This window comes from Rutidosis leptorrhynchoides, chromosome 11, assembly GCF_046630445.1.
Source record: "Rutidosis leptorrhynchoides isolate AG116_Rl617_1_P2 chromosome 11, CSIRO_AGI_Rlap_v1, whole genome shotgun sequence".
Lineage (NCBI taxonomy): Eukaryota > Viridiplantae > Streptophyta > Magnoliopsida > Asterales > Asteraceae > Rutidosis > Rutidosis leptorrhynchoides.
This window is the reverse complement of record NC_092343.1, coordinates 240,237,851-240,250,282: the sequence shown is the minus strand read 5'-3', so window position 1 is coordinate 240,250,282 and position 12,432 is coordinate 240,237,851.

Here is a 12,432-nt window from a genome sequence, read left to right as displayed (position 1 = left end):
TCGGTGATTTGCTTGCCACATGCTTTGGTTAAATGAATCGGGGTATGACATTAGCGGTCATATAGGGTTTCGGAAAGTGTTGCGTTAATATACGAGTGATAGCTGTCGTTGTAAGAGGAACTACTGAAGGTGATAATACCAGTCTGTAACATGTCTTTCCAAGATTGAATCGTACGTTTGCTCGGTTCGTCGGTTGTGGGAGATGCGCGGTACATGTGTCTAAGCGGGTTCCCAAGGTTTCTTGTAACACTAGAAGTGAAACGAGTATTTCGATACGGGATAATTGACAAAGATACTCCGTGTTGGAATAGAATCTCTTAAGATATGTTTGAACAAGTCAGTTAGGGTTCGAAAAATGTTCGTTAGGACTATTCACCCTCGTGGCGAATACTAATGTAATATAAGGAGTTTCTCTATCCATGGAGAAATGTTACAAGGAGTTTCCTTAAACGGAAATGCGAGCGATAAAGATAGGAGTGAAATGAGGACCTAGAATAGGATGAGCTTACATCTCGAGGTTGCCATAACGTGCCTCTAGTTGTCAAAAGTTGAAGTCTGAAAGAGAAACGAGGTAGTACACGTAGTTGTATAGTTCGGGGTTGAACAATAGTTGACCGATTATCAGGAACACAAGGGCGTTAAGTCAAAGAAGAGTGAAGTATCGTTGGATTGTGTGTTATCTTAATTTCCAGTAATATCAGACGGTAACGGTGAAATAACAGAGGTATGTAGTGTGGTACGTGATGACGAGAATATTGATCGGATCCCCAATTTAGTATTCGAATTCTTCGTGCAAAATAACGAATTTTAGTTATGTTGATTTTTGAGACGAGAGAGTATGCCTTTCGGCGTTCAAGTAGAAATATTTCCATGTTTGAGTTCCATCTGTTGCTATACGATTTTAACTAGAATTGTTGGTGTGAAGAATCACGCTCAAGGTTCGAACACGGAGAGGTTTAAAGTTTTCCTTAGTGAGTTAACGAGTTTAAAAGTCGTGTAACACGAGAAAAGTCAGAAATGAATCTTCGGTAAAAATAGACGAGATCTAAGATTTTACGAATACAAGTCTGAGTTGGGAGAGTTTCCTGATTACATGTGGCTTGATTTCGAGATTGATTGTAATGCCTTGACCATTAACATCATGGTCTAGAAAATTGGACTTCGTTCAACAGAAATTCTCACTCGGAGAATTTGGTATAAAGTTGCTCTTTTCTCAAAAGTTCGAGCGTAAGATGGTGATGTTGTTCGTTTTCCTTCTTTACTTAAATAAGTTAAGATGTCATCTATAAATACGATAACAGATTTGTCTAGATAAGTTGCATACGTGGTTTAGGAGGTTCATGAATACGGACGGAGTCCTAAATAAATCAAACGGTACTAAGAGAGATTTACAACTAACGTTGCGAGTTCGGAAATGGCTTAGGAGACATCGTCTCCCTTAACCCCCAATTGATGATAACCGGAACGGAGGTCGTTTTGGAATACACACGGGATTCATGCAAGAAATCATGAGGTCATGGATGCGAGGAAGAGGGTATCGGTTTTCAACCGAAAATTATTTAGTTCACAATAATCTATACCTAGTTGTAGGGAAACAATTTCTCCTTAATGAATAGGTTCTGAGCTCCCTAGTTCTATAGGTGTCAAGTCAATATTCTTAACGTATATCCTCCGATAGAATTTATAGACACACAATATCTTTCCGTTGGTCGCTTAAATTGCCTAAGTAGTATCTAAGGGAAAAAGGTGAAGTGCAAAGAGTATGAGTCAGAGCCTTGTTTATAAAACGTCTAACGGTAACCGAATCGAATAAACATGAAACGTGAGAATTTCGAGAAGAAACATACCCGTGACTAGTCCATCGTCGTCTCGGGCATCCTAGGCGTTGATGTTGAAAGTTTAACGGCGTGCGTTGGGGTTGATTTTCTTATTTGGGCATTCATTCCTAAAATGACCCGTTTGGCCACATGCGTAGCAAGTGACTGACTTTTGTGTGTTGGGTCCCTTTCGAGGGACGGGGGTGGAACTTCCACAATGTTTGTCGATGTGACCACTTCCTTGGCGCCGGTGGCGAAACCTGCCACATCCTTCAAAGTGATGCTTGTGGCATTCGTTACAAAAAGGTAGTTTTCCGGTATAGCCTTTCTTGTCGTTGGAGGTGAAAGGCTTCTTGGCGGGGTTGTTGTTATTGTTGTGGTTGCTAAATTGAGAGGCTTCCCATTTTCTTTTGTTGTTACTCGGTGGTTCTCGACCATTGGTGCTGGTGCTTCCATTTCATTCGCCGTGTCTAAAGTATGGCGGGCCATTGTTAAAGCCTCTTGTAGGTTAGTGGGTCGAGGTGTCATTACCCTGTGTTGAATGCTCTTAGGGAGGTCATCCATGTAAAGTTCGACTCTTAGGGATTCGGGAGTCATGATATTTGGACACATTGTGACTAGTTCGGTAAACCGTTGATTATAAGCTTCGAGGTCGTTCTCGACCGTTTTTAAATTCCTTAGACCCTGCTCGAGCCTTCGAGTCTCGTCGCGCGGGAAGTATTCGGTGATCATTCTTTCTCTTAATTCGGTCCAAGAGAGTGTGTGGGCTTCATCGCTTCCCACCAATTGTACATACGTGTTCCACCACGAGAGAGCAATGCCGGTGAAAGTGAGGGTGGAAAACTTGACCTCATCTTGGTCTCGACAACCGCTTGTGTTAAAAACGGTCTCCATTTGTTCAAACCATCGGGTGAGAACAACCGGTCCTCCGGTTCCATCGAAAGTGGAAGGATTGTACTTCATGAAGTTCTTGTAGGAGCAACCTTCGTTTGAATTACCGGTTCCATGATTGTTGTTGTTAGAAAAGTGATCGGCCACGGCCGTACCCACGGCGGTGGTTATCATTCGTTGAAGAGCTTGTTCTAGGGTTTCGAGAGGAGTATTGTGTTGACCTTGGTGAGCCATTGTTCCTTCATGACACAAGAATATCGTTGGTTAGTATTTTTAACAATACTAACCGGAGTATGGAGTAAGGATAGAGAGGAAATTTTTCCTTGACTCGCCTTAAATTCTTTACGTCATAATGTCGGAACGTCCATGTGAATCACCGTAATATAATCCCGGAAATTATATTACCCTGATTTACATGTGCATTTAACATTACTTTATAAAGTCAAGGTGGCGCGTCAACAAAATTTATCAACGTAAGATCAAGATCGAATACGAGTTAGATATGATAGAAGAGTTCGAGTATAAATGCACAAATAGTCAAGTAATTCCTACTTCAGTCTATATGCCGGTTGTAGTCTAGATTCACCTATGTACCCTATGACTCGGGGTGGACACAAATGAACTCTAAATCCCTACAACCAAAGCTCTGATACCACTTGTAGCGACCCCGACAAATTGTCAAGTGACGGCGTCGTCTACGTAGGTCCCATTGCATGGTCATAAGTCTTTAAGACAAAGTTTGACCAAAATATGTCGCCTTCATTTCAAAATAAAGATTGTTCCCAAAGTTTACAAGAATTGTTCAACCAAAAGTTAAGTTACAAGGTTATAAGTACAAAGGAAATCTAGGCGACACGGATTAAAGTAAAGTCATAAGACGCTCCATGAAAAGCATGTATACTCGACATCCAAAGCAAGTATCAAATAATGAGCGGAAGCATGTTTCACATATCGTGTAAGACCTGAGAAAAACATAAAAATCTGTCAACGAAAACGTTGGTGAAATCATAGGTTTAAGTAAGTATGTGAGTAAAAGTAAAGTAAGCCGAACCACAAGATTTGTAAAGTTGAAATAATAGTAATACATTCTAAAGTTAATATTCACGAGCACCCAATTATCAAAGCTTAACATTCCGTCCGTTGAATACCCCATTAATTAGTGCTAGAACAACACTGTTTCCCGAAAATATATTTCATCCGTAGACGGTAGCGAACCATCAAAGATGAGGGTTGTCAAACCCATATGGCCATACAACATAAGTTCACGCCTACACTTACACCCTGCAAATGTAACTAATGATAATTGAATTGAGGATTTTGTTCTAAACTCGTATGTAGAATGTTTGTTTTCCCGTTCTTGTGTTCACTTAGTTCAAAAGAATCGTTTATGTTTTCTCATCCCAAAAGTAAGTTCAAAAGAGTAAAAAGTGGGACTATGATCTCACCTTGTGTGCAAGAGTTAATAAAGTACTTCAACAAGTAAACGCGTGCAAAGACAAAGCTAGTCTTGACCTAAACATATAGGTTATATCAATAACGGTAAACACAAACGGTCAAAGATGTTCAATTAGTCCTATGGCTCGTTACGACTCGATTATGTAGCATGTGAATCAATTAGTCAAGTTTCATGCACGATACAAGTAATTAAGCATGTTAGAACGATCGTATAATTGTTTGGTTAAGTTTGACTAAAAGTCAAACTTGGTCAAAGTCAAGGTCAACGGGGTCGGGTCGGGTATCCGACAATTTTCCCATGATGAGAAATCATTTATGAGCAGAATGGTCAAGTTTCATGTTAATCGGAGTTACGGTTAAGCGGGAAACATTTTGTGAAAGGAAAAATAAAAACAAAAATGAGCTGGGCATATGCGCGGCGCGCTATGGGTTGCGCAGCGCGCACCCTAGTGTAAATCCGGGTCAGAACTCAACTAAAGGGGGCAAATATCTGGGATTTCTGTTTTGCGCGGCGCGCTGAGGTTGCACGGCGCGCATACCTGGAATTTTTGCTGTTTGCAGAAAAATAGACCAAGTCACGAACCAAAACTCAAATTAACATATTTTATGAACCGAAAACATCCAAAATGCATACTATATATCGTTGGAAAGGTAATTTGACAAGGAAAACAACTAAACACGTTTCATCAAACAAAAACATCAATTTCAATAACCGATTTTCCGTCAAGTGATCATTAAGAATCCATTTTCAAAGTTTCAAGTTCATCAAATGCATTTTAACTTTCGGGAATCCAATTCACACATGTGATATGCCGTTTTGAAGGTAATGAAGCATACATTACTACTAAACACTAACAATTAACATTTCATGGCATTCAAGTATCCAAAAATTCATGTCAAGAACTATCAAACCCTAGTCAAACATCTCAAAATCAATAATCATGTTTTTGAAGTTTTCTTAATCAACCTACACATCAAATTGAAGCTAATGACGCTAATAACACATTTAATACATGAACTTTAACAATTAAACAACTTTTAATCATCCAAAATCAAAGATTTAGAAAGCAATTTTCATAATGAACTAGTTACACCAAAAACAACAAATCGAGCATACAAATTACATACACGACATCACAATGAGCCATAGACACTAATTAACTACTTTATAAGTCAAGAACACGAATTTAAAGAAATCTAGTGATTTTAGAAAGTTACCCAAATGAGATGAAATTGGTATGGAATCGAAGAGGAAGTTGCAAGGATTCCAAATATGTAATTTGTTTGGATTGAAGCTTGACCGATTTGATTTAGATGATGAATCTTCAAAATGGAGAATTGAGAGAAATTATGGAAGTAGTGAAAGAAAAGGAAAAATGAAAATGAAAAAGATGGGAGGTGGGGTTGACTAGTCAAAAGCTAGTCACCTCTTTGTCTTTTTGGCAAAACTAGTCCCTCTAGTTTGTAGTCGGGTGCGGAAATTAACCGAACGAATATTTAACTTCACGAGAGTACGGGGGACGTTATAATCCAATAACGAAAATATTTTAAGAATGTAGCTAAAAGAGGATACGAATCGAGATGCTGAGGATATTAAATAAATAAATAAAAAAGACGGCGTTAAAATAATTTAACGGAAAAATGCGGGATGTTACAGATGTCACAAATGCGGAAAATGGTCACATGGAGGTAAATGTTCAAATAATCAAACCTATTCAAATACCGAATTTGTTACTTTATGCAGAGACGGACCGTTTATATGTTTAGAAGAAAAGACACTGAATGCTCGAGGTTACGCCTATGTAGCCATGGAAAACCAATTAAACCGACTATCTTATGAATGGGATAGATCATATAACTAAGAAATCTATTTCACAGGTAAGTTTGTACAGTTTTTATTTTATTTTTTTTTATTTTTAACCTTTTGATAATAAACGCTAATTTGTTCTCTATAAAGTATTAAATTGGTATAGAATAAAATTAGGTTTGGCGACCGAAATTATTGATATCATTCAAAAATTTATTACATCACTGCGAAATTTAACGTTTATTCTTAAGGTATAAATATCTTTAAACAATCAACCCAAAATATCTCAAAAATTCGTCATGAGTTAAATTAGGTCTTGGAACCAAAATTACTTTACCGAAAAGAGGGGCGCATATTTTTGATAATATTTGATTGATTAAAGTGGGATAAAAAGCCAAAAAGATTTTTAATTTTATTTTTACCATATTTTTTTTTAAAATTAATATTTAAATCTTAAATTAATATTGTAAACTTTGTAAAAACAATATTTTTAAAATTGTAAATATTTGAAAAAATTAATATAAGTTTGGTGTGAATTTTTAATGTTATGCATTTTAAATTGTAAGTTTGGTGTGAATTTATAATATGAATTTTTAAATTAAGTTTGGTGTGAATTTTAAAATTTTAAAATATGAATTTTTAATTTTATGCATTTTAAATTTTAAGTTTGGTGTGAATTTTTAATATTAATTTTGAATTTTATATTTAAATTGTGTGAATTTAAAAACAAAAATTTACTTTATCTCATTAAGTTAAAAATATGATTTTTAAAATTCGTCGTAAGTTGAAGACTAGGTCTTTGAACCGAAATTGCTTTACCCGAGGGAGGGACGAGAACTTTTATTATCATTATTTTTAATCTTATTGAATTAAAGTATGCCAAAAACATTAAAAAAACCCCAAAAATCTTAGCTTTTAAAACAATCGCTACAAAAAGATAAATTTTAAAATTTTGTCGAGGAACGGACTAGGACATCGATCCGAAACGACCTCGTCCTAAATAACAAGGGAAACAAAATTTTAAAATTAATTACTTAATTGTTTTAATTAGTATAAGATATTTAAAAAAAAAAATACCAAACTCCGCGACTCGCGGAGTTTGAAGCTTTAAACCCCGCGACTCGCGGAGGGGTCGAATTACAGAAAAAAAATATAATCGCAAAGAACTGATCAGTCCACAGCACACAAACACAAAACACAGCGAAAATACTGCGCGAAAAACCCCAAAAACACCCCCAAAATCACAATTTTTATCCGTTAATCATCAAATCTTTTACTAAAATCATGTTGAGAAGGATGCTATCAAGGAATTACTCAAGAAAAACGGTAAATTTCTACACCTAAACACCATTTAATCCGAAAATTAGTGTTCTTGAGCAATTTTTTCCCCAATTTGATTTTGATGCTTTTTAATGTAATTATGCTTAAATTGTTTATGTATTATGCTTGTATAACCTAGATTGATGCTATTTAACATGATTAGAAGCCTTAAACTTCAAATTTTGAGTAATCTAGGGTTTGTGTTCTTGAGCAAATTTGGGGCTTTTGATATAAACAGGTTATGGCCGATTTTTATCATGAATTGTTGCTAAATTAAGTAGTGTAACATGTTTAGGTAGTTAAATGATCCAAACTTTGAGCCTAAACATGATTTTGAGAATTAAAGTGGACTTTTTCAAGTCTAAAATTCATGAACTTGATTTTTGAAAGATAATGCCATTTGAAACTTGTTTAATTGCTAGTAATGATTATTTTGACATGTTATTTGAGTTGAATGCTTATGAACTTGGCGAACATTTTCGTATATGCTTATTTGAAAAAGTGTAGATTTGATAAAAATGTGAAAATGAGCTTAAGTTTGATATAAATTGATCATGTCATTGTAATTATTTTGATTGATGATTTTGCTGACACTAATGCATATTTGGATGCACAAAAATTGTGTTTGATGTGTTTTGCAGACTGAAAGGGGTGAATCTTCATCCCAAGCCCGCAATACTCCTGCTGAGAATACGGAACAACAAGAGGTGGATAACTACTACAAGCAAGATATACCTCACCCAGTCATGACATTTTTTGATATGCACTTGGAAGATTTGCACCCGAACCTGAGATTTGACAGACTTTGGATATATTATCCAAAATACCAAAGGGGTTTGCATACTCTTCATTCTAAAGTTGTTGAGGTACCTAGGGTCATAGAATGGGGACCCTTAGAAGCTGTAGAATTGGCCGGGCCAATTAGGGAATTACTTGCACAGAGGTATGGTAATTCTACTTTTAATGACTGGGTACGTTTATTCACCATGCGTAGACCTGTATATAAAGTATGGTGTGAAGAATTGTTGTGTAGTATAGAATTAAATGATCGGGTAGCTAGTTTAACCGATCGATCTTTTATTAGATTTTTGTTAGAAGGTTCGATGCGCCACATGTCTTTACTAGACATGGCTCAGGCTTTACGTATATATACGCCTGAGGAGTTAGCATCTGCCGATTGTAGAGGGTTGATACTAAATGGTAGAAAGATAGATGAAAATTTTGATACACACGATGTATGGAGTCAAATGACAAGCCATCACCGATTCAAAGGGGGAAATTACTCTTATTTGGATATAGATAGAGCTGAATTAAGAGTGATTCATAGGTTTTTAGCTAATTCGATTACACAAAGAGGTAAGAATAAGGAAAAGATAAATGAACAGGATTTGTTTTACCATATGAGTATTCGAGACCCACAAAGCGCTGTAAGTATACCTTATTGTGTGGGTTATTATTTATCAGCTATGGTTAAGGGGATGAGACCGCATAGCATAATATGAGGTGGTATTTTTATTACTTTGATTGCTGAATATCTCGGTGTGGATATAAGTCGGGGGGGATTATTAGTCGAAGAACCAGAACCCCGCGATACTATAGGTTTAAATGTATACCATGGTGCGAAAGTTTTGAAGAGGCGAAATAACGCCGCAGTACAATACCATGGTAGACATCCACAGGTTGAGAGAAACCAACAGCAAGGTAATGTAGGAGGGGGAAATGAGATGCAAGAAATGCAAAGGTTTATAGCTTCACAGGAGTACGAAAATGCTAGACAGAGAGCATTTGAAGATTGGCAAGTTCATCAAAACCAAATCATAGCTCATTGCCAACATATAGGTAGAAACTATATTCCTACACCAAAAACCATATTCCCTCCCTGGTCTATAGAGATGCAACCACCGTATCCTACGTATAACCCTGCCGAAGCATTCTATAGCACCTATGGTTATGCTTGGAACCCCTATTGGTATCAATATCATCCCTAGTCTACTTAGTTTTATTTATTTTGTAATTTGTAATGTTGATACGTTTAATACTTATGTTAATATTGTAATAGTTTTTATAATTTTCTAACTTTTATTCTTAGATTTTAATAATTTTTGAATGTGGGGTAATATACCAAACTTCAAAAATATGTATATATGTTTGTAGTTTATCTTATGTACACAACAGGGTAAAACAATGCATTTTCAAAGACTAGCATTAAGTTCAGCAAAAGCAACTAATTTTGACGACAAAATGCAAAATATATGTGAAATAACAACAAGACGGAATGAACAAATGATGTGCACCATTTATCATTCAGCAAATAAACGCCAATATATTTGGAAACTTTGGTAAAATTTAATCATTTTCACACAAATCACCCTCAATAATTTAAATTGTTACTGATTTCTTGCAAATGAGGGCATTGCAAGATCTTAAGTGTGAGAAGGGGTTAAATTCTTTCGAATTTTAAAATTTTTATCTTAAACACTTGGTTACCATTAAAAATACTAGTAAAGCAGTAGTTGTATTAGAATCTAGTGCTCTCTGATAATAAAGAACAGCCCTAGTCTTATATACTGACTACCCAATTCTAGTAAAATTTTTCAAAATTTTCAATTAAATGAACTCAAAATCATGTTTATACATATTTATGAACGATAAAACTAGGTTTTAACACCGAAATTATTGTTACCTCAGAAAGGACATAAATTGAGAAACAAACCGAAATGTTAAAATTCATTTAAAATGGAATAGAGGACGATAAAAAGGAAAATAAAAGCCAAGTGTGGGAAAATTCTCCAAGTTATTCAAAACATATATCACATATTTTTGTACAAATAACTGAAAATACTTTTGCTTTAGACTAAACTAAACTGTTTTACCCGATGAAAGAAAAGAAGAGATGGATCTACACGATGAATCAATTCCATCATTAAAAGGAAGTAAAGTCTTCCGAAAAAGAAACGCGCTTCTTGATTTAGGTCATGAAGTTGTCGTCCAGACCAGCTGTAGGTTGACGAAAAATCTAGAAAAGTCATCACTAAAATCAGCAGGAAATCCATGGACCTCAGCATTAAACAGGGTCGCCAAGTGGTCAGATTTATCCTGACCATGAGAAGGATTTATCTCGTAAAATGGGGGGGAACCATGCAAATTAGCTGGATAAGACTAATGAATCAGATCCCCAGAAAGGATAATCTCCTTAAAAGATCAAAAATCAGCTTTTAAGCCTGATATTACTCAATCCTTGAGATTGACCTTAAAGATTGAGGATTACAAACTCATGGAATTCAATGATATCTAAACTCGAGCTTGTACGAGAAAATATTTTGATCAAATTATAAACCGATTTGTTTTCTGAAAATCCATTTTCAATGCGTTCATTACCTTTGAACGTAATATCCAAGGAATTCACCTGGAATTCATTAGGTCACCTGAACCAAATCGGGTGTCAACCGTAAGAACGGTGGTTGCATAGCATGGTCAAAGACAGGACCTTGTGCCAGACCGAAAAATTATAAGGGTGAGCTTTACTATTGCTCCTGTCAAGGATAGTAATTGCGTCCGACACGTTATAGACCATAATTAAAAGCATGTCAGGGGACATTGCCTTAACAGTTCCTTGTTCAACGCTTTCCTTTACAACCGGACGGTAGTTTACTGAAGGTAATATACGGGACAAGTAAACTGGACGTGTTGCTTTCCAAATACAAGGTTAGTAAGTGGGTGACACAAAACCGCAAATTTTGAGCTAAAATTTTCAAATCTGAAACCCACCAAACCCACAAAAATATTTTGCAAACACCGGTGACGGGTTATTCCGGAAAACTTATCTAGGGTAAAAACTAGATTTAATTTTCAAAAGATCATATGTTTTCATAAAGATCCAATTTCCTTAATGGATCTAAATTTTTATAGTCATGTGGGACTGTAAACCATATCGTTACTACCATTGTTTATACCGCCGTATAGAAATCACTGATGTACAAAGTGTGAAGAATAAAGAAGTGATTCTGGTATTTCAAGACGATATTGCTTGAGGACAAGCAATGCTCAAGTGTGGGAATATTTGATAATGCTAAAAACGAACATATATTTCATAGCATTATTCCTCAAGAAAGACAAGCTTTTAGTTGCAATTGTTCTATTTACAAGTGATATTCGTTTAAATAATAAAAGGTGAAGACAAAAGACAGATTCGACGAATTGAAGACGCAAACGACCAAAAAGCTCAAAAGTACAAAATACAATCAAAGAGGTTCCAATTATTGATAAGAAACGTCTCGAAATTACAAGAGTACAAGATTCAAAACGCAAAGTACAAAATATAAAATTGTACGCAAGGACGTTCGAAAATCCGGAACCGGGACCAGAGTCAACTCTCAACGCTCGACGCAACGGACTAAAAATTACAAGTCAACTATGCACATAAATATAATATAATATTTAAATAATTCTTATAATTATCTAATATATTATATTTATTTATAAAACCGTCGGTAAACAAAGAGCCAAACTTGTGTGAGCTGTAAAAGCAAACTCCGCGACTCGCGGAGTTTGAAGGCCAAAAGGGCCGCGAGTCGCGGAGCCCCAAACTCTGAAAATCCCTATAAAAGCAAACGAATTCTGATCGCAAAAATCATCTTTTTTTTCTTCTTCTCTCATAAACGTATTATATATATATTATAAATTTAATTTTAATTTTAATTTTAATTCTAATAATAAGGGTATGTTAGCAAATGTTGTAAGGGTGTAAGTCGAAATTCTGTCCGTGTAACGCTACGCTATTTTTAATCATTGTAAGTTATGTTCAACCTTTTTACATTAATGTCTCGTAGCTAAGTTATTATTATGCTTATTTAATCCGAAGTAATCATGATGTTGGGCTAATTACTAAAATTGGGTAATTGGGCTTTGTACCATAATTGGGGTTTGGATAAAAGAACGACACTTGTGGAAATTAGAGTATGGGCTATCAATGGGTTTTATATTAACTAAACAATACCTTGTTAATTTAATATACAAACTTATAATTCGACGTATTTATATATAACCACATACGCTTGACTGGGTACGGTGGGCGGGATATCTATAAATACCAATAATTATTCATTTTACCGGATACGGAACTGGATTAATAGTTAATAGACT